The 21,603-nt window shown below is 46.4% G+C and overlaps 1 long non-coding RNA gene across 1 annotated transcript in view; it reads right to left on the minus strand.

Annotated features, from left to right (window-relative positions):
- The window catches only part of LOC143744177 (uncharacterized), a 13,830-nt gene extending 1,516 nt beyond the window's left edge, over positions 1-12,314 (minus strand). The window contains exons 1-2 of the long non-coding RNA XR_013205787.1: positions 12,184-12,314; positions 10,910-11,006 (exon numbers count right to left, since the gene is read on the minus strand). This is a non-coding gene — a long non-coding RNA (uncharacterized LOC143744177). The remainder of the gene's footprint in view (positions 1-10,909; positions 11,007-12,183) is intronic.
- Positions 12,315-21,603: the final 9,289 nt, after the last annotated feature.

Here is a 21,603-nt window from a genome sequence, read left to right on the forward strand (position 1 = left end):
TCATCCAATGGTTCGAAGGGTGCCAGGGATAACCCCTCGAGGACCACTGTCAGGTCCCAAGTGGGAACCCTGGACTGGATGACAGGCCTCATCCTCCTAGCTCCACGAAGAAACCGTACAATAAGTGGGTATCTCCCCAAGGTGCCCACTCGTAGAGGCGTGTGGAAGGCAGCTATGGCCGCCACATAGACCTTAAGCGTGGACGGGGTGAGTCCTTTAGAGAAGCGACTCTGGAGGAACTCCAGCATTGAAGCCACTGGGCAGTTAACTGGGTCCAACTGAGGTTCTCTACACCATAAGTTAAACACATTCCATTTTAATGCATATAGTTTCCTCGTGGAGGGGGCTCTAGAGTTTAGAATGGTCTCAACAACCTCGGTTGAGAGACCAACATTTATGAGCTGGTCCCCCTCAGGGGCCAGACCCACAGTTTCCATAGCTCCGGCCGAGGGTGAAATATTGTGTCCCTGGCCTGAGAAAGAAGGTCTCTCCTGATCGGAATTTGCCACAGAGGGCCTGCTAGGAGGACCATGATGTCCGAAAACCATACTCGGGCCGGCCAGTAAGGGGCTACTGGGAGTAAGCTGATCCCGTAACAACGGACCCTCTCTAGAACCCCTGGGAGCAGAGCGATCGGGGGAAATGCTTACAGACGAAGCCTCGGCCACTTCTTCACCATGGCATCCAGCCCCAGGGGAGCTGGATGCGAGAGAGAGAACCATAGTGGACAATGAGTAACAAATAGGTCCACTTCCGCCTGTCCAAACTCCTTCCATATTAGCTCCACCGACTCGGGGTGGAGTCTCCACTCCCTGGATCTCAGCCCCTGCCTCGACAGGATGTTTGCTCCCACATTGCTGACCCCAGGGATAAACATCGCTCTGACTGAGAGAAGTTTGCCCTGGGACCACAGTAGGACCTGATGTGCCAATCTGCATAGAGGGCGCGATCTCAGGCCCCCCTGACAATTTATATAAGAGACCACCGACCTATTGTCTGTCCGAATTAGGACATGATTGCCTAAGAGGTCTGTAAGGAAGAGTCAGAGAGCCAGAATCACAGCCAGAATCTCCATGCAGTTAATGTGCCAAGAGAGATGGTGGTCCTTCCAGAGACCTCTGGTGTAGCAGCCTTCCATAACCGCACCCCAGCCTGTGAGAGAAGCATCCGTAGTCACAATCTTTCTTTGACATGGTGCTCCCAACACAGGACGTAGAGACAGGAACCAAGGTTCCCCTTCAGGGACTACCGCTGCGTGAAATCGCAGTGGGAACGCCCTCAGCGTGACGCGTCTGAAGCATGAATGAAATCAGTCAATGGAGAGAATGAGCGTACGGCGAGTGACGTCATCGACCAGGAAGCTATAAATATCCCCTGAGTACACAATACGCCAGCTTTAGTTACTTCAGCAGCTCTGTGTGTGTCTGAATCTGTCGATTGTGTTTGTCTGTTTTGTCAGGAGTTTTCACTATATATATTTTATATAAAAAAACCAATATGAGCGAGCAGTATAAGAAGTGTGTTCCCCCCTGTACTCGGTACATCACGGGTGGGGATTCACACGAGCTAAGTGTGGCTTATTTGGGAGTGCAGCAATGCCCAGTCGGCTCTCGAGGGAGTCGATTGTCAGCATTGCGAGCGTTTTCCCTTGAGAACTCTGCGCTCGCGGCGATCGCTCTTCGAGGAGAGTGATTTGCTGCGAGCTCCCCGAGGCTCGGGTCCCGCTTCTGTTGAGGCAGAGCGGCGGTGCTTGTCTTGGGGCTCGCAGATGGATCTCGCTGGCGACGTTGAGACGGGCTCCGCCCTATCTCAGCTATCTCCGACGAGATCTAGTGCGTCTCACCCGGCTCTGGAAGCACGCGCTGCGGCGGTTACTTCTGCCCGGGTGGAGGCACATGATGATGTTGAATTGAGATTTTCCAGTTCTGAGGAGCTGGATGTCGAAAGTTTTGCATCAGAGAAAAACTAGTTTATCACATTATACTGCAAATGAAGAAGGTTTGATGGATGTATTATCTCGGGCTGTTGAAAAGCTAAAAAAAAAAAAAAAAAACAGTATCGAGTGGCCAGCTGATAGACAGGTTTCTAGAATTAAAAGCAATCTAGATGATAGATTTCTGTCTGCACAACCTCAACCTTCTAGCCGGTGCTTACCGTTCTTCCCAGATCTTCATGCTGAGGTTTCAAAGACCTGGGTTAGACCGGTTTCAAGCTGAATTTACACAGATCAGTCCAATGCTTATGGTAACATTGTTGGTGCTAAATCTGCTGGTTATGTGACGATACTGTAGGCGGAGGAGACGCTCGCGTGCTATCTCTCTCCTGCTTCATCGTCTTCACTTAAAGCACCGGCTCTTCCACCAAAAAATAAATAAATAAATAAATATATATACCTCTGTGCTGGTGGGGAAGGCTTACTCGGTGGCTCGGCAGGCGGCTGCATGTTTGCATACGATGACTTTTATGCAGGCTTTTCAGGCCGACCTGCTCAAAGGAAATCTGAGGGGGGTCCCCGCCGAGAGAGACTTGCGTTCACCTCCCTTAAGGGTGCCCTGTCTCTCCCGGCGCCCTCAGGGGCCCGTCCTACTAACCCTGCCGAAACAGGGCGTAGAAGGGTCTGGCGAGTGCTTTCCCGAGGGACGCTCGCCGCCTCTAAGGAGGGTTCTAGTGTGTTCAGACCAGTCGTTCCCTGCCGGTGCGCCGTTACAGGGCACTGTGTCTGTCACGCAGAATGTTCAACCAGAGCAAAGTCTTTCGTCGAGTTCGTCTTCCAAAAGAGCACAGCAGAAGCGGAGTGTCACGTCTCGTGCCCCCCTGCAGAGAAACTGGAGGGACGAGGCGGGGCGCTCTCCGGCGCGGCCTTCTCGGGGCAGGACTGATCTGAGGACAGTCATTGTCGCCAGAAAGGCCGCGTCGAAAAAGTCCTGACGGGCTGAACGTCAGGACTCTGAGGGTGGTCCCCATCGGGAAAAACTTGAGTTCACCGCACAAAAACACGGTGCCCTGTCTTTCTCGATGCCCTCAGGGGTCTGTTCTACTAACCCTGCCTATACAGGGCGTAGAGAGACTCGGCGAGCGATTTCCCGAGGGACGCTCGCCCCCTCCAAGGAGGGTTGTGGAGTGCTCAGACCAGCTGTTTCCTGCCAGTATGTTACAGGGCGCTGTGTCTGTCACTCGGGATGTTCATCCGGAGGCCAGCCTCGAGAGGCTGGTTCCCTTAGTAGAGTTCCTGGCGGAATGGGTCCCCCCCCCAGCAGGGAGTTAGGATACTACTTCATCGAAAAAAAAAAATCCTGACGTGCTGAACGTCAGGGTTCTGAGGGTGGTCCCTATCGTGAAAGACCTGAGTTCACTGCAGAAGAACACGGTGCCCTGTCTTTTCCGATGCCCTCAGGGCTCTGCTCTACTAACCCTGCTTTCACAGGGCGTAGAGAGACTCGGCGAGCGATTTCCCGAGGGACGCTCGCCCCCTCCGAGGAGGGTTGTGGAGTGCCCAGACCAGCTGTTCCCTGCCAGTTCGTTACAGGGCGCTGTGTCTGTCACTGGGGATGTTCAAATCAGATCCGAGGACTGGTTTGTCATGATAGATCTAAAGGACGTTTACTTCCATGTATCTATCCTCCCTCAACATAGGAAGTCCCTGAGGTTCGCTTTCGGGGGCGGAGCGTACCAGTATCGGGTTCTTCCGTTCGGCCTAGCACTGTCACCCCGAACATTCACGAAGTGTACGGATGCTGCTATAGCCCCGCTGAGGTTACAGGGCATCCGCTTTCTGTACTATATAGACGATTGCTTGATTCTAGCTCAATCGGAACAACAGGCGGTTCGGCACCGAGATGTCGTTCTTGCTCATATCAAGTGACTGGGGCTGAGGCTCAACGCCAAAAAGAGTGTTCTTTCTCCATTACAGAGAACCACTTTTCTAGGTGTAGTGTGGGATTCAACGACGATGCAGGCACGATTGTCACCTGCTCGTATTGCTTTGATTCTCGCTGCAGTAGATCAGGTCAAGCTAGGCCAGTAATCCACCGTAAAACAGTTCCAGAGACTGCTAGGTCTCATGGCAGCTGCGTCCAACGTGATACCTCTTGGCCTCTTGCACATGAGACTGTTACAGTGGTGGCTCAGGACCAAGGGATTCTCCCCGAGGGGAAATCCGCTTCGCATGATCGTGAGTTTGCGACGGTGTCATCACGCCCTGATCATGTGGAAAGATCCTTGGTTTCTGTCCCAAGGCCCTGTGTTAGGAGCTCCTTGTCGTCGCGTTATGCTAATGACAGATGCCTCTCTCACGGGTTGGGGGGCGATCATGGATGGTCGCCCGGCTCAGGGTCTGTGGGAGGACCATCATCGTCTGTGGCACTTAAACTGCCTAGAGATGTTGGCGGTGTTTCAGGCTCTGAAACACTTCCTCCCAGACCTAAGGGGCCACCATGTTCTTGTCCAGACAGACAACACATCGGTGGTTTCTTATATCAACCATCAGGGGGGTTTGCGTTCTCGCCCGCTTTACAAATTGGCACGTCAGATCCTTCTATGGTCCCAGGGGAAAATTCTTTCTCTGAGAGCTTTTATCTCCCGGGGTATTTAAATCAGGGGGCAGACAGCCTTTCAAGACAGGGGCCGAGGCCCGGGGAATGGAGTCTTCACCCCGAGGTGGTGGAACTCCTATGGAAACATTTCGGTCTTGCCTAGGTAGACCTATTTGCTTCTCGAGAAACATCACACTGCCCGCTGTGGTTCTCTCTCAGCCATCCAGCCCCGCTGGGGTTGGATGCGATGGTACATCCGTGGCCGAGGTCACGCTTGTACGCTTTTCCCCCGATCGCTCTGCTCCCAGGAGTTCTGGAGAGGGTTCGCCGGGACGGGCTCAGTCTCCTGCTAATAGCCCCGTTCTGGTCGGCCCGGGTATGGTTTGCGGACCTAGTGTCTCTCCTCAACGGCTCTCCCCTAGAGATACCGATCAGGAGAGATCTGCTCTCTCAGGCGAGTGGGTCGATCCTTCACCCCCGTCTAGAGCTATGGAGGCTGTGGGCTTGGCCTCTGAGGGGGCCCAGCTCATAGATTCTGGTCTCTCGGCTGAGGTCGTTGAGACCATCCTCCGATCCAGAGCTCCCTCCACGAGGAAGTTATATGCCGCGAGGTGGAAACTTTTCACCTCTTGGTGTGGAGAGCGCCAGCAGGACCCAGTTAACTGCCCGGTTGGTACAGTCCTGGATTTCCTGCAGGACCGTCTCTCCACAGGGTTATCCCACTCCACACTGAAGGTGTATGTGGCGGCCTTAGCTGCTTACCACACCCCTTCAAGTGGAGGTTCCCTTGGGAAACACCCACTTATGTCTCGCTTCCTTCGTGTCACCTTGAGGCTGAGGCCTGCAGTTCGCACGAGGGTACCAGCTTGGGATCTGGCCATCATCTTAGAAGGTCTCTCCCTTGATCCTTTCGAGCCCATCGAGGAAGTTTCGGAAAAGTTTCTTACTCTAAAGACTATCCTTCTTCTCGCTATCTCATCTCTAAAAAGAATTGGAGATATTCAAGCACTTTCAGTGGCTCCCTCGTGCCTGGAATTTGCTCCTGGTTGGTTAAGGCCTTTCTCTTTCCGAGACCAGGTTATGTTCCTAAGGTTCCAACTGTTTCAGTTAGACCTATAGTTCTGCAGGTTTTTCTGTCCTCCGCCTTTTCTGACGTCAGACCAGGAGAAAATTAATTTGCTGTGCCAAGTTTGGGTTTTGATGCTTACGTCCACAGAGCTGCCCTGTGGAGGAGATCGGAACAACTGTTCGTCTGTTTGGGTCACCTAAGAAAGGGTGTCCTGCATCTAGAAAAAGGATGAGCAAGTGGGTGGTCGAGGCCATCCCACTTACTTATGGTTCGGCCCATCAGCCTTCACCTTTGGCTGTAAGGGCTCATTCCACCCGGAGTATGGCTGCTTCTACAGCTCTTCTTTCAGGAGCTTCTCTTCAGGACGTTTGTGATGCGGCAGGCTGGTCCTCACCGCACACTTTCGTTAGATTTTATTCCCTCGATCTTAGCTCCACTCCCGGGGCTCAGGTTCTCTCGTCGGTTTGTGTCTCCTAATGACACACGACGGGGATTTGGTCGTATGGGGATGTGGGTATTGCGTTCCCACTGCGATTTCACGCAGCGGTAGTCCCTGAAGGGGAACGTCCCGGGTTACGTATGTAACCCTAGTTCCCCGAAGGGACGGACGCTGCGTGTCCTGCCATACTCTCGGCATCCCCTTGGGTCGCTGCTTCAGTAACTTTTAAGCTGGCGTATTGTGTACTCAGGGGATATTTATAGCTTCCTGGTCGATGACGTCACTCGCCGTACGCTCATTCTCTCCATTGACTGATTTCATTCATGCTTCAGACGCGTCACGCTGAGGGCGTTCCCACTGCGATTTCACGCAGCGTCCGTCCCTTCGGGGAACTAGGGTTACATACGTAACCCGGGACGTTTCCTCCACATTACCAAAGAACGAAGGCATCTGCGCGTTACTTTGATAGTGCGGAATGGGTTCCCCCTCGGGGAAAACCCTCTGGTCCTGAGCCACCACTGTAGGGCTCTCATATGCAGCAGGCCAAAAGGAAATACGTTGGACGCTGCCGCCAGGAGACCCAGCACCCTTTTAAAATGCTTGACCATGATTGTTTGGCCTAGCTTGAGGCTCGAGATTGTAGTCAATATGGTATTTATACGAGCGGGAGACACTTGTGCCCGCATAGTAGTTGAGTCCCAAATTACCCCCAGAAAATTAATATTTGATAGAGGCACCAAGGAACTCTTCTTGACATTAAGTCTTAGTCCCAAGCACCTTAGATGATCCAGGACAACATCTCGATGTTGAACCGCCATCTCCTCTGACTGTGCCAGGATAAGCCAGTCATCGATATAATTGAGGATGCGAATGCCTTGAAGTCTTAATGGAGCAAGGGCAGCATCCATGCATTTCGTGAAGGTGCGAGGTGACAATGTTAGGCCGAATGGAAGAACCCTGTATTGGTAAGCCTTTGCCCTGAAAGCAAACTTTCTGAATTCCCTGTGTCAAGGAAGGATGGATATGTGGAACTAAGCATCTTTTAGATCTATCGTGACAAACCAGTCCTCGGATCTGATCTGACTCACGATAATAGGTATTGTTAACATTTTGAACCTGTATCTCCTCAGAGACCGGTTTAATACCCTGAGATCTATAATGGGACGTAGTCCCCCATCCTTCTTGGAAACTATGAAGTACCGGCTGTAGAACCCGGCTTCTCGCTCTTGGGGAGGAACATACTCTATGGCCTCCTTCGCTAAGAGGGACTGAACTTCCTGTTCCATAACCAGACCATGCTCGGGGCTGACCAGTGTGTTTACTACCCCGCTGAACCTGGACGGGCGATATTCAAACTGAATTTTGTACCCCCGTTCTACTGTGTGCAGGACCCATTGAGATATATTTTGAAGACCCTTCCAGGCGTATATAATCTACTGGGGGACCAGTCTCTCGGGACTGGCCTCTGGTGTTAAATTCGATATATCGGTGACCTGAAGCATTTGACTGGCAGGAGCTAACCGATTTAATTTTTCTGCAGACCTCGTGAGAGGAAGCGAACTCGACAGGGCCGCCAAATATTAGGGCGGACAGTGTGATATGCGTCGCTGGAAACCAATGCGTCCCGAGGCGCCCATAGCGGCGGGAAGCAAATATCGATTTCCTGAGGGCTCCGCGAAGCAGTGAGTTGTTGATACTCGATCGCGGGGGGGACCACCCTCAGAGGCCTGCGCGACACATCAGGGCCTCTTCGCCGAAGCCTTCCTAGCCTGAATGACAATCCTCAGATCTGTCCTAGGCTTGGAAGGCTTTGGCTGAGAGTGTTGCCTCTGGCTCCAGGCCTTTTGCGGGGGAGCACAAGAAGCAAGTCAGTCGCTCGATGCATCTCTTGAATGTCGTCGAGGGTGACCTTCCCAGCTGTCGTCCACATCTTTTAGAAGGTCGGCCTGGTATGCCTGCAGGAGCCCCATTGTGTGCAGGCATGCACCAGCCCGACCCGGCGCCATATATTCTTTCCCCACCAAGGCCGATGTTGTATGGCAGGGCTATTAGGGGAGCGCCGGAGCTCTCAGGGACGATGCGGCCTCGGGCGAGAGATGAGATACAAAGTCTCCTCATCCCGAGGCATCGTCCCATAGCCCATCTCTCTTGACCCCATTATTGATGCAAATGTATTTATATTGGGGCTAGAAAGTCGAGAGAAGAAGGGCTTGTTCCACAATCTCGACACCTCGGTGTGGAAATCGTTAAATAAAGGGAGGCTCCGGTGCGAAGGCTGTGACCGGGCTTGCAGGAAGCGCTCATCAAGCTTGCATTTTACTGTCGCTTCCTGCTTTTCTTGTGGCCAGTCGATATTTAATTTGGCCACAGCCCTAGTCACAATCTCCAGCAGCTCCTCTGATGCAGGGGAATGTGATGGCAGATCTTCACATTCTCCTGCATCGATGCTCAAAATATACACCTCCTCGGAGGCAGATAATTCGAGCATTGGGTCTCGTTCATGGGCGGAAGAAGCTGGGCGGGCTTCCGAACCGAGAGCGAGACCACGAGAACTGACCGATGAATGTTGAGAAAGGGCCGAAGCCGTCTCAACATCCTCGGCCAGATCCCTCTGCGATCCCCATGAATGCAAGCGCCGCATTGCCTCGACAGACGCGGGACCTGATCCACGGGGAGCGCTTGCCTGGCCTGCCTCATCAAACAGGCTCAGGCGGGAGCGGAGCGTTCTCAGGGGCATGAGATCACAGTTAGCACAGACAGCGCCCTCGAGCACTGTCCGTGCATGCTCCACTCCCAGACACACAACTCAGAGAGAGTGTGTGTCACCCTCGCTCAAAAAGCGCGGACAAGGGGACGCACACTGTCTGTTAACGTGAGACTCTAATCGGGCGATAAAAAAAATATCGCCGTTAATCTATTCACAATGTTGGGTTGGGATCATAAAATAGCTTTTTCGAATATCGTTATATTTTCGCGCAAATCGTGCAGCAGGGTATTTTCCTGTTAGGGACACAAGGTGTATACTTTTACATGTTACGTTGATCGTTCCTCTCATTACTTTACATGTTGTTAAATGAGTTTATTCCAAGCGCTGTAGCCTATCTTTTTTATGGGCATGAGAGATGCTCAATTTACAAATGAATCAGAGATGGGTTGATTCTGTTCAAAGACTTCATCAAACAAGTTGGCAGATCTGTCTAAATCGGTTCGCGAATCAGTTCTGTTCAGTTCCTCACGCACTGAATCGTCTGAACTCTGAAGCGCGTTCAATCACACTCGACACGGAGTCGTAACAGGAAGATTTAAGAACATCAAGAGCTACAGTTTAGTCTAGTGAAAGCAAATCTGCAAATGCATCATATTTTTGCCAGCGATGAAGATCTTTATTAGTTGAACATCTTCGTAATCTGTCTGTGAATGAATGATTCCACAGGACGATACATTCGATTTCATTTCATTCAGGTAATACATTTTACAACCAAACAGATTATTACGTTGCGATAGCACTACTAAAAAGTATGACATTATCCATTGGACATATACATTAATTTATAGGCTACAAAATAAATAAGCTACCATTGTGTACAGTTTATGAAATGAACACCCGCCATCCTGCGGTAATGTGTGTGTATTGCGCAGGGGCATAGTCACACGAATAGTTTACGTTGATTGAAACTAATTTGTTTAAAAAGGATGAGGCTATTGCCGGTAAAGGAAGGTTCACATAAAATCATTATGACATATGACATTATTTTTTGATCTAACGAGCATCTGGTTTGGCGATGCAAAAACGGACTGTAGCTGCGTCGTGCTTATTGTTTTTTTCTTCTTCCAATTAGCCTAGGCTACTATGTTAAAAAAAAAAAAAAACGACGAAAACATGTTACTTGTTCAATTAATAAACAGTTTGTTTGGTGACAAATCGCTAAAGATGAAATTGGCCTCCCTTTCTGTCATTGTAATTGTGCGTTTTATTTATTTATTTTGTTATATAAATTTTTTTGACCGATATTCGACTTCTGCTCCTCTAATGTCGAATGGCATTTTTGGCACAAATTCACTTCCCTACGCGAGGCGAACTATTCTCAAAGACTTACTTTTAGTCATTATTTGGGTAGCACACATATTCTGAATTCCTTCGGCAGAATTCAAATGAGCCATTTTAATCTAGATTAATCTAGATTAATTCCAAGATTCCAGTGAGATTAATCTAGATAAAAAAAATTAATCTATGCCCACCTCTAATATATATATATATATATATATATATATATATATATATATATATATATATATATATGGAAGGGATAACGTACAATACAACACAGTAGATAGTAGAGGCTATATCTTTAGCTTACGAGGCGCGCAGCTTGCCTTTGCCTCTGCTAGTAAAAGCCCACTCAACTAGAGGAGCGCTGCGTCCTAAAGCTTTGCTGTCAGGAACGCTGCGTCCCTCGGCCACACTTCTAGCGCTCCTGAGAGCGACTTGCTTCGACCAATCAAAAGCTGACATTGTTATGATCCGGTTCCCTTTTATAGCCTCCGCTCACCGTCACATGCGACGTCACGGATGACGTCATGACGCAACACCAATCAAGATTAGACTAGTTCCATACAGGCTTCAGACGCGTCACGCTGGAGGCGTCCCCCAATGTTTCGATTCTCAACACAGCGTCTCGTCGCAGCGCGAGTTCCCTCGAAAGGGAACTGTAATTTGGTTTAGCAAGTCACAAACTAAATGCAAAGTAACATTACTGTTAACTAGATGGTCATGTTTTTTTGACATGCAGTCTGAGCTAGTTATCTATCTGACAATCCACTCTAGTGAATAGTATATTTCAAATTGTCTATAAACCAGATACATTGGACATGTCTGTGCCTGTTTGTTTGCTGTCCTATCCTGGAGAGTCCAGGATGTTCCAGCATTGAGTTTTTAACATACAGTAGAACATCTTCAGCATTTTGTCTTCAAAAGATGGAACAAGAATACTTGGTTCTGAAACCGAATGAATATAGTAGTGTACTGACAATAAGTAATCAAAAATGGCTCACACTTGAAAAATGAAGATACAAGTCAGTTACAAATATTAGCTTTATAAGTAACTGCCATAGGTTTGGCTAAAGTGCAGGTGAGGAAGAGTATTATGGGTGTACTGTCAGAATATACTGCCTGCTGGCCCTAGTAGTCTATGATCTCCTATATGGTCCAAATTGATGCACTGGATGACATTGAATGCCTGCATGAGTCTTTTGCTGGCAGATGGCACGTCTGATAAGGGCATCTTGCCAGGGCGCTTTGCTGTAACACATCCTCAACAGCTGGAACATCAGAATATTCTAGTGACCATGTGTTGATGACCTAGGATGGTTGTCACAATGATGGAAAAGCTGACGAGGAAGCTGATTCTGCTGATCCTCCATCCATGGTAGGAACTGATTCCTATGAATGCCAGAATGGTGATATTTCTATGACGTATCCAGGTGTGTTAAAAATGTATGACTATGTGAGAGGGTCAGTGCAGTGCATAGTCTGGAGTACAGATATTTACCTTGAACTGGAACAGAATATAAATTCTAGTATACTGAATCCATTGTACGCAGTGGAGAGGGAGAGCCGGTGTAGGTGTGATATTGCCTGAGCCAGTAAACAAAATTACAGATATAAACATTTGTTGACAAGTATCATTTTTAAATATATAATATCAATGTTAACAAAGATGAAAAAGATCCATCGTGATGGTTATAAAACTACTGCCAAATTATTGAGAAAATGCAAGATATTAACATTGTACTAAGAATGTGTTTAAGATGGGGAAAAGTAGAGACAACTTATTTAATTGTTTTAGGCAATTTATCAGTTCCCTCGTTCAGGCAATCTCAGACTAATTCTTTTGGTGTAGATCCGAACACGATCAGCATGTCCATATATGCCTAAACAAGCCAAACTAAAGGAGAAAACTTGCCCGGTTCCAAAACAAATGCTCCAAATGAGCCTGAAAACAGCCTAAACCATAGTACACTGACACTGTTGGATGTGATCTATACAGTCTTGAAATAAAGAACCAACGTTTGGTATTCTCAGAATCTGGTCTGAATTTTAGAGTGAACCAAATCTTGGAGAAGAAAAAAAAAATCCAACAGACCTGCCATGTGTTCAGCCTCTGGGTGAGTGGATGTACTCTAGGTTTCTGTGTCTGTGCCAATCTGTACAAGATATGGATGATGGATTCCATCAACTCTAAAGTAAAAAAAAAAAAAAATCTGAAACAGGTTGTAGGCACTATGAAGGACAGGTTCAGTGTAAATTTTACCCATTCAAATGCAGCAGGATCTAATAGAATTTGACAGTATTTTAAAGCGACTAATACAATGCAAGCCTTATTCTAATATATTTCTAATGCAATCTTGATGCCTTGTGGTTAACATGGTCACCTTCATGCAAGTCACGATCAGCCTGTCCTCGATCCTAATGTGGCATTAGTCTTAGCTTTAGACAAAATGAACTGTTCAGAGACTGTCTGATGCATATTGCCAGCTAGTTTGATTTTTAATACTGCCTAATAATTCTAAAATCGGATGGGCTAGTTTAATTTGAAAAATCTAAGGAGTCTGTTGTGATTACTCTTGCATTGAAAAGCAAGGTGAATATTGCGTCAGCTGTGGTGGAAAAGTGTTCAGGTAGCTGCTTCAGTGTGAGTTCAAGTTCATGGAACCATCCTTTTACTTGAAAGACAACTTGAAATAAAATAATAAAATATCCTAGAGATCTACAGTGCGGGAAATAATTATTTGATCCCCTGCTGATCTTGTAAGTTCGCCCACTTGCAAAGAAATGAAGGATCTATAATTGTTATGGTAGGTTTATTTTAATGCTTAGAGACAGAATATCAACCAAAACATCCAGAAAAACACATTATGTAAAGGTGATAAATTGATTAGCATTTGATCGAGTGAAATAAGTATTTGATCCCCTACCAACCAGCAAGAATTCTGCCTCCCACAGATTGGTTATGTGCCCATGTGGAACACAGAATAGTTCTGTCACTTTAAGAAAGTACTCCTAATGTCAGCTAGTAATGTGTATAAAAGCAACCTGTACAAAGGATCTGTATCTTCCATTCCATCCTCTCCACTAGCATGGTGTAGCGAATTAGCTCAAAGAAGGGAATATATAATTAATAATCATGGTTATGATCGAGTATTGCATACATATTTTAAATCACCCAAAAAGGGAATACATAGCCCATGTATTTGTATCTCTATATAGACAATTAATTACAACGAATTATAATTAATTGTCCGGTGGACAGACCGTACGATTTTCTTTTCAATTCTCATGAAATATTATTCTTCTTATAAACTCTCAGGAAAGGTTATTCTTCTAATCATATAGAATAACTTTTCTGTTCTAGGTACTTAACAATATAAAGCTTGTAGCTTAAAATCACACATTTAAGAGACTTTGTTAGGTGAGCAGCAGACAGAGACAATCAAGCGTATAATGGGTTTTAATAAATTAAACTATGAAAACACACAACTACATTTAAACAAAGAATACATATTCAGAATAACGAAAGTAAAGAAAGAAAGAGAGAGAGAGAGAGAGAGAGAGAGAGAGAGAGAGAGAGAGGTTGAACAGATCTTTATTGTTCCATTAAATCCAGGATTTACAACACTATTGTTACCTGTATCATTTTACCTCAGCAACAATTCATTTAAAATTAAAAAGTAAAAAATAAATCTGCATCATAAATAACACATAAAACCTCATTTATACCCCAAATTCTTAAAAAACTTTCAACATTATTGATCAGCTTATAATATGAAAATTCAATTTTTATCCTTCCTTTTACCTTACACTTCAACATCCATTCTACATCTGTTGAGCCAAGTTCCAACTCTTTGTTTTTCCTTGTTTTCCACATTGCAAGCTTTGCTGTACCATGTAAGGAACTCAGCTTTTTGGAAATATTAATAATCAATAATATCTTATTATTATTAATTATAAATATTTGGGTCAGTTAATTGGATTAACTTGATGTGGCTGAATTAATATTACAATCAATTAATCAGTTCTTCCAACGAACTCTTTTGATTATTAATTTATTCTAAGAAAAGGGTATCTTCCATGGCCACCAAGAATAATTATTTCTTCGCCTGTACAGTACTTTGAGCCAGTAGCAAAAACCGTGATCGTAAAGTGACTTGTATTGCAAACAAAACAGAACCAAATACATATTATGTACAAGTTTTATTAACTAAATATAGATATTTATATGAATATAAATAAACTAAACAACATACACACATGAATACATAAATAGGTTAGTGATAGGATGAAATTGGAAACCGGAAGAGGGTCTATGAGAAGAACCATCAGAATTTCATTTTCACATTTCATTGAATTGAATACTTGCATTTGTAATGGGAACAATTCTTGAAGTTGTTGAAAATTGAAGTCGTTGATGGTTCCGGCAGTGTCAAGTGGAAGTTGGTTGAGCGTTCTCTTTCTCCAGGAACGCATGACTGGTTTGGTGAAGGCCTGGGACTCTGTTGAGGCCACGCCGAGCACCCAGGAGGAGTGAGGAAGTCGGAAGGATGGGTGATTGGAGTCGTTGTTGGTTGGAGTCTTTGTTCCAAAACTCTTGTGATTGTCCTTGGTTCTTTGTGAGAGAGTCATCTCTCTCCTGCCTGTGCCCATATCTGGTTGGATTGAGGCCTGCTGGGCCCTGGGGCCCCCGTGGAGGGGGAGGGGGTTCCCCAGAATCACCAGAACAGTGTTGCGGCTGGATGAAAGAACTAAGAGAGGGAGGTCACATGTGGACTGTCTCTAATAAGGCCTGGAGAAGATCCTCCCCTAAGGGTTGAACTCGACCAATCAGAAAGGGGACATGTCTGAGAGGGAAAGTGGCTCTTAGTTGATTTATGGATCTTTGTCCCTAGCAAGATTATACCTTCATTAATGCTAAAATAGCTATAACACATCCACACTGCATTCTAGAAGAAGGTGATGTACATCAAAGTGTGAGTCATTAAATGAGGATTAGTTAGGTAGGAGGCATTATACAGGTGAGGTTACATTGATCGTTAGTTTGTTGTATACCAGGATACATACCATAATATATACCTAATAGTACACGAGACAGTAAACCATTTACACTGTTTCTTTCACAGTTTTATGCATGTTCATTTATAGATCAGTTAGTCTATGATTAATGCAGCAAAGTCTGTTTTAAAGAGGGTTTCTGTTTCATAGTCTCTCTCTTGAGTATGTGGCCACATTCCTCGGAGGTCATAAAATCTCCTTGTCATGCCCTGTAACATGACACTGTTTCTGCCCTTGTGTTTGTTCATTTGGGCTGTGTGAGGAGTTTCATAAACCTTTGTATATAATGAATAATTAGTATGTGTCTGATTGGTCCATACCCTACAACCAATTAAATAATTTAATAAGCACAATTTCGTTCTATCGAGCACTTACTTTATGGGAGAACTCCTCACCAAATCCCTGAAACCAAGAATCAAGCAAATTAAAAAGACCTCCAAGCCTCACACATCTTAGAAACAAATTTTCTATGGTTTCTTCAACACTACAAAAACTGCAATCCCCTCCCCCTGCAGTCCGCTTCTCAACGGGAGGCTTATACTGGACTCTCCACCTGTCCCTCACGGGGAAGTCTGGCTCCATTGTCTCTGTCCACTTTGAAAAACTCTGCCAGCTGAGTGAGTCCATGTGAATAACTTTCACTGTAACATACAGCAATGCTTTTTTGATGCAACGTCAAGCTCTACTAGCTGTGGAGTTTTAAAAGTCAGTATAGATCCTTCAAGCTCTCCTTGTTCTTCACTGACAGCAGGAGTAATTTTCAAATTTGGAAAACCTCCTTTCCGCTGTTGTACATTCCCCCCAGCAACAAGGTTTCTGTAACTGCTCGGCAAAGCAGCAAAAATCTCATCTCTCAATTTTGAGCAATTCTTATTGAGCACAAACCAGATAGTTATTTAAAAGTGTCCACTGAAAATCATCTGCCATTGTCCAGTAAATGTCCCAGTTTAGTGACTCCGTTCTTTACGAGAGTTTTCAGAATGCTTACTGATGATAAAAAACGGGTCTGAATCAACCGATTATGAAACAGTGGTTCCTAATTAATCCAGTCTCCAAGCTCATTCAAGTTTCTCTCCACTTTCAAAACCTTATTCCAAGCTTGCAACATTGATTTGTAAAAAGAAGAGAGATTGTCTAGTCTCAACCCATCCATTTTCAATAAAAACAGGTGTTTGTCAAGTCCAAAACTTTCAACCTTCTGCAGGAATGCACATGCCATCAGTGTCCACACTAAATCCTCTTGATAGAGAAGTTTCTGCACTGCTTGCACCCTGAAAGCGACAATTTTACTATTTACATCCACCAGACCTTGACCTCCTTCATATAGCGGTAAGTAAAGCACGGCAGCTCGAGTCCAGTGTTCGCCACTCCAGAAAAAATCAACAATTTTCCTCTGTATGTTACAAATCAGTTCGCTTGGTGGTTCCACAACAATGACTTTGTGCCAGAGCGTGGAAGCTGCCAGATTGTTTGCCACCAGAAATCTTCCACTGTAGGACAATTATGGTAATAGCCATTTCCAATTAGACAATCGAGCTACTACCTTCTCCAGCACTCCCTCCCAATTCTTCATTTTAAAACTTTCCTTTCCTAAAAAAAACACCTAACACTTTTATAGCCTCCCTCCCCCAGATCAGTCCTCCTGGAAGTTTCAGAGGTCCGGTGTCTCTCCACCGGCCAATAATAAACCCCTTGCTTTTCTCCCAGTTAACTTTAGCTGAGGAAGCCATCTCGTATTGCCTAATGAGGGGCAGTCATGGCCCCTTATTCTTAGTCATGGCCTAATGGTAACAGAGTTGGACTGGTGACCCAAAGGTTGCTGGTTCGATTCCAGTACTGGCAGGAATATGACTGAGGTGTCCTTGAGCAAGGCACCTAACCCTAAATCGTTCCCTGGGCACCACTCAAGGCTACCTGCTGCTCCGGGTGTGTGTATCCACGTTTGCAGTGTGTGTGTGTTCACAACTCACTACTCTGCTCCTAATGTGTGTGCACTTACTTGGATGGGTTAAATGCAGAGCTCAAATTCCAATTATGGGTTACCATACTTGGCCATCACATGTCACTTTCTAATTCTTGTTTCCAAAGCCATTACATAATTTTGTCCTGAAATACAAACAGTTACATCATCGGCATAAGCAGACATATACACTTTAAAAGTTTCCTTTACACCTGTAATTGAAAAACCACCCAAATCTCTCCTTAGTTTACACAGCAGAGGTTCAATTACAAGACTATATAATTGCCAAGAAAGAGGACAACCCGGCCTAATACCTCTAGTGACTGCTACTGGGGCACTTATTCCTCCACCAAACTTGATTAAAACTGATACATCAGAGTATAACAATTTAACATAAGAAATAAATTGATCACCGATTCCAAAGCTCTTTAACACTTTAAAAAGATAGTCATGGTCGACCCTATCAAATGCTTTTTCTTGGTCTATTGACAGGACACCCAGATTAGAATAATTTATACAACCACAATCAATCACATCCCTTAAAAAAAAAATTGTCCATTATGGATCGGTTCGGTATACAATATGTTTGATCCTTATGAATCAACAAGTTTAAAACATTTTTTTAAGCCTGTTTGCAATAGATTTTGAAAATATTATTATAATCTAAACATAATAAGGATACTGGCCGTCAAATCTTTAAAAATCCTAAATCTCCTTTTTTGGGTAACAGCGAAATTACAGCCCTGCTAGAACTAAGAGGGAGTACTTTATTTTTAAAACATTCTAGTACAACTTCATAAAAATCCTCCCCTAATATTCCCCAGACATGTTTATAAAACTCAGCTGTTAATCCATCTATTCCTGGAGAACACCCCATAGACAACTGCTGCACTGCTTCTGTTAACTCTCCATATGTAATAATATCATTCAAAGCTTGACTTTTTTCTTGCTCCAACTGTGGTACATTTTTTCAGTAAGTCTTTTGCACTGTCAGGATCACATCCCTCAGCACTATACAACACAGAATAAAAATCCATCGCCAACTTCCTCATTTCAGATGGGATTTGTAGGTATATTTCCATTTTGGCAACGAAGATAATGCATCTGTTTATATTGAACTGTCTTTTTTTCCTAATTAAAGAAATATGAAATTGTGGCATCCATGTCTTTGATGGAACAAATGCTTGATCTTATAAGTGCCCCTTTCACTTGTTCTTGTAACATATTTCCAAGTTCTCTCTTTTTCTTGCTGAAAAGCGTACCATTGTCATGTGTTCTTTCATTTTTTGTCAACTCCTCTTCCAAACACTCAATTTCCTTTTGCAAGCTTTGTATAGTATGTTTCACATTCGTAAAATAAATATTTTTTAGAAATATTTTGACAAAACTCTTTAATTTGCACCTTGCCTACTTCCCACCATTGACTAAGGTTTTCAACTTTTTCATCACTTTTTCTTTCTTTCCATTTCTCCCAAAACAGCTTAAAACTATCACAAAAGCATGTATCTTTAAGGATTTTTTCATTAAGATGCCAATAATACCTAGGTCTTGAAGTTTGCTTTATATTGAAATTGTCTCGGTTACATATGTAACCCTCGTTCCCTGAGTACAGGGAACGGAGATGTGTCGTCGGGGGAGTTCCCTGACGAATTGGGATCACGCTAGGGAGCCAATTGCCTTCGAGAGAATTAAAAATGAGCCAATAGACATTGGCATGCAAGATTTGCATTCCGCGACCCGCCTACCAGCGTGGGTATAAAAGGCGGAAGTAAACATTGCGCAATGCTTTTCGCTGAGGAGCCGAACAGTGTCCAGTCCTTGCGAAGGTACAGCAAAATGGTGAAGGGACGACACGTCTCCGTTCCCTGTACTCAGGGAACAAGGGTTACATACGTAACCGAGACGTTCCCTTTCGTCTTGGGATACCTAATAAAATGCCATGGTACTAGCCCCTTGCAGCACCCAGCTAAGCTACCCTGCAGCAGTTTCTTGAACAAGTTTGCGGGAGCTAGCAAGGGAATCACACTGCTGTTCCGCAAGACCCGCTCAGTGGATATTGGATTACACTGGGAAAGCGTACCCCAAAAAGAAAAAAGGGGGGGCGCTGTGGAAGTTTGACTGAGGAAGGCCAGGAATACACATATGTACTAGCCCAATGGGAAATTGAAACATCTGGCAGTCCCTGAGGTGGTCCCGATCCGAGGGAAGTGGGAGCGAACTCAACAGGGACGACAAATGAGTCCGTCAAGGGGAAGACACGGCTGAACTGCACGTGGCATCGAGGGTCACAGTAGAGACCACTGGAAGCACCCAGTCTACTATCAACTCCCTATTAGAGGTAGCAGACCTGGCGCCGAGGGATGATGGAAGAACTCACGAGGCTCACCAACGTAGGGTGCCATACGGAGCAAAGAACGCACGTATCCGCTGTGAGGCGGAGTGGCGTAGCAACCCGACACAACCTATTCCCTCGACCCACTGGCCATAGCCAGAACTCGAGAGGAAACAGGTTCCACACGAAGGCTATAGAACCTAGCGAGCGTGTTCGGTGTCGCCCAGCCCGCAGCCCTACAGATGTCTGTCAGTGAGGCGCCTTGAGCCAAAGCCCAGAAAGCGGCAACACCTCTAGTAGAGTGAGCGCACAACCTGGGAGGACAAGGCTCACCCAGAGACTCATACGCTCGGGTGATAGCATTTACTAAACAGTGGGCTAACCTCTGCTTGGAGACGGCCTTCTGCTTGCCTCCGTAACAGACAAAGAGCTTATCTGAGGTTCTGAAGCTTTGCGTTCTGTCAATTTGAGGACCAGGTCGTGCTTCCCCAAGGACTTACCTTCTACTGCATCGTGATGTGTTGCCCTGATTGGGCAAGTTCGGGGGTCCTCCTGACAAGAGGAACACCAATCGACGAACAGGTTCCACTTCAACGCATAGAGGCGCCTCGTAGAGGGGGCTCTAGCGGAAGTGATGGTATCTACCACTGCCTGTGGTAGACCACCTAGAACCTTTGAGCCAGGGCGTCCGTGCCGAGGGTCCCCTCGGTCAGGGAGTAAAACCACTGGCAATAGATCGTGTCTGGAGAGGCAAACAGGTCTACCTGTGCGACTCCGAAGACACTCCAAATCAACTGGACCACCTGGGGATGGAGTCGCGATTCTCCTGGCAGGGGAGGCAGCCGTGAGAGCTCGTCTGCCACACGGTTGAGCTCCCCTGGAACGTTAACGGCACAAGGCGACCTCAGATGCTTCTGACTCCAAAGAAGTAGGTGGGAGGCGAGTCGCGACATACGACGGGAGCGTAGACCACCTTGATTGTTGATGTACGCAACGGTCGCAGTGCTGTCCGTATGGACCAGTACGTTCTTGTGCCTGAGAAACCCCTTGAGGCGATCCAAGGCTAGGCGTACTGCTTGCAACTCTAGGCAGTTGATGTGCCAATGCAGTTGAGGCCCCATCCACAGACCTGAAACTGCATGCCCGTTGTACGTGGCCCCCCACGCGTTTGCAGAGGTATCTGTGAAAAACACAGGATGCCTGAAAACCTGGACTAAGGGCACTCCGGCCCGTCACTTTGACCCGGAACGTGCCGCTCTGCCACGCTCATCCGGGACTCGATCGTGAAGCCAGCGCTGAAGCGGTCTCATATATAACAGGCTGAGCGACGTTACTGCGGCTGCCATATGCCCCAGGAGCCTCTGAAATTGTTTCAGTGGAACCGCTGTCCTGCCTCGAAAGGACCTGAGGCGGGCAGTCCGGGCGACCGAGTCCAGTTCCATACAGAGATAAGAGATCCTCTGCACGGGGCAAAGTTTGCTCTTGTCCCAGCTGACCCGAAGCCCCAACCATCTGAGGTGCCGAAGCACTATGTCCCTGTGATAGCACAACACATCTCGCGAGTGAGCTAAAATGAGCCAGTCGTCAAAATAGTTGAGAATGCGAACGCCCTGTTCTCTCATGGAAACAATGGCCGCCTCCACGACTTTCGTGAAGACACGAGGCGACAGGGCCAGCCCGAAGGGTAGGACTTTGTATTGATAAGCTCAACCCTCGATAGCAAACCGTAGAAACGGTCTGTGTCGAGGAAGAATTGAGACGTGAAAGTACGCGTCCTTCAGGTCGATCGCTGCAAACCAATCCTGGGGACGGATGCATTCGAAAATGCGCTTCTGCGTGAGTATTTTGAATGGGAGTTTGTGCAGGGCCCGATTCAAAACTCACAGGTCCAGGATCGGCCGTAACCCACCGGAGGGACCGGCTCGATCGCGTCCATCGCCAGCAGGACATTGATCTCTTTCCTCAAGACAGGGGCGTTCGCCGACCGCACACGGGTGAAGTGGATGCCCCTGAACTTGTCGCCTCCAGGTCGCCCGTCTCAGGAACGCTTTCCGCCCTTCTTCTTGCGGGAAGGGGCCGCAGGCGTCTGAACAGGCTTGGCCGCCCTTTTTTTAAGAAGTTTGTTCTTCTCCGCTTCCCGCATATCCGCAAGGGTAAGCCAAAGG

The sequence above is a fragment of the Siphateles boraxobius genome, unplaced genomic scaffold, assembly GCF_051911475.1.
Source record: "Siphateles boraxobius isolate OS27281-9 unplaced genomic scaffold, OSU_SipBor_1 2, whole genome shotgun sequence".
NCBI lineage: Eukaryota > Metazoa > Chordata > Actinopteri > Cypriniformes > Leuciscidae > Siphateles > Siphateles boraxobius.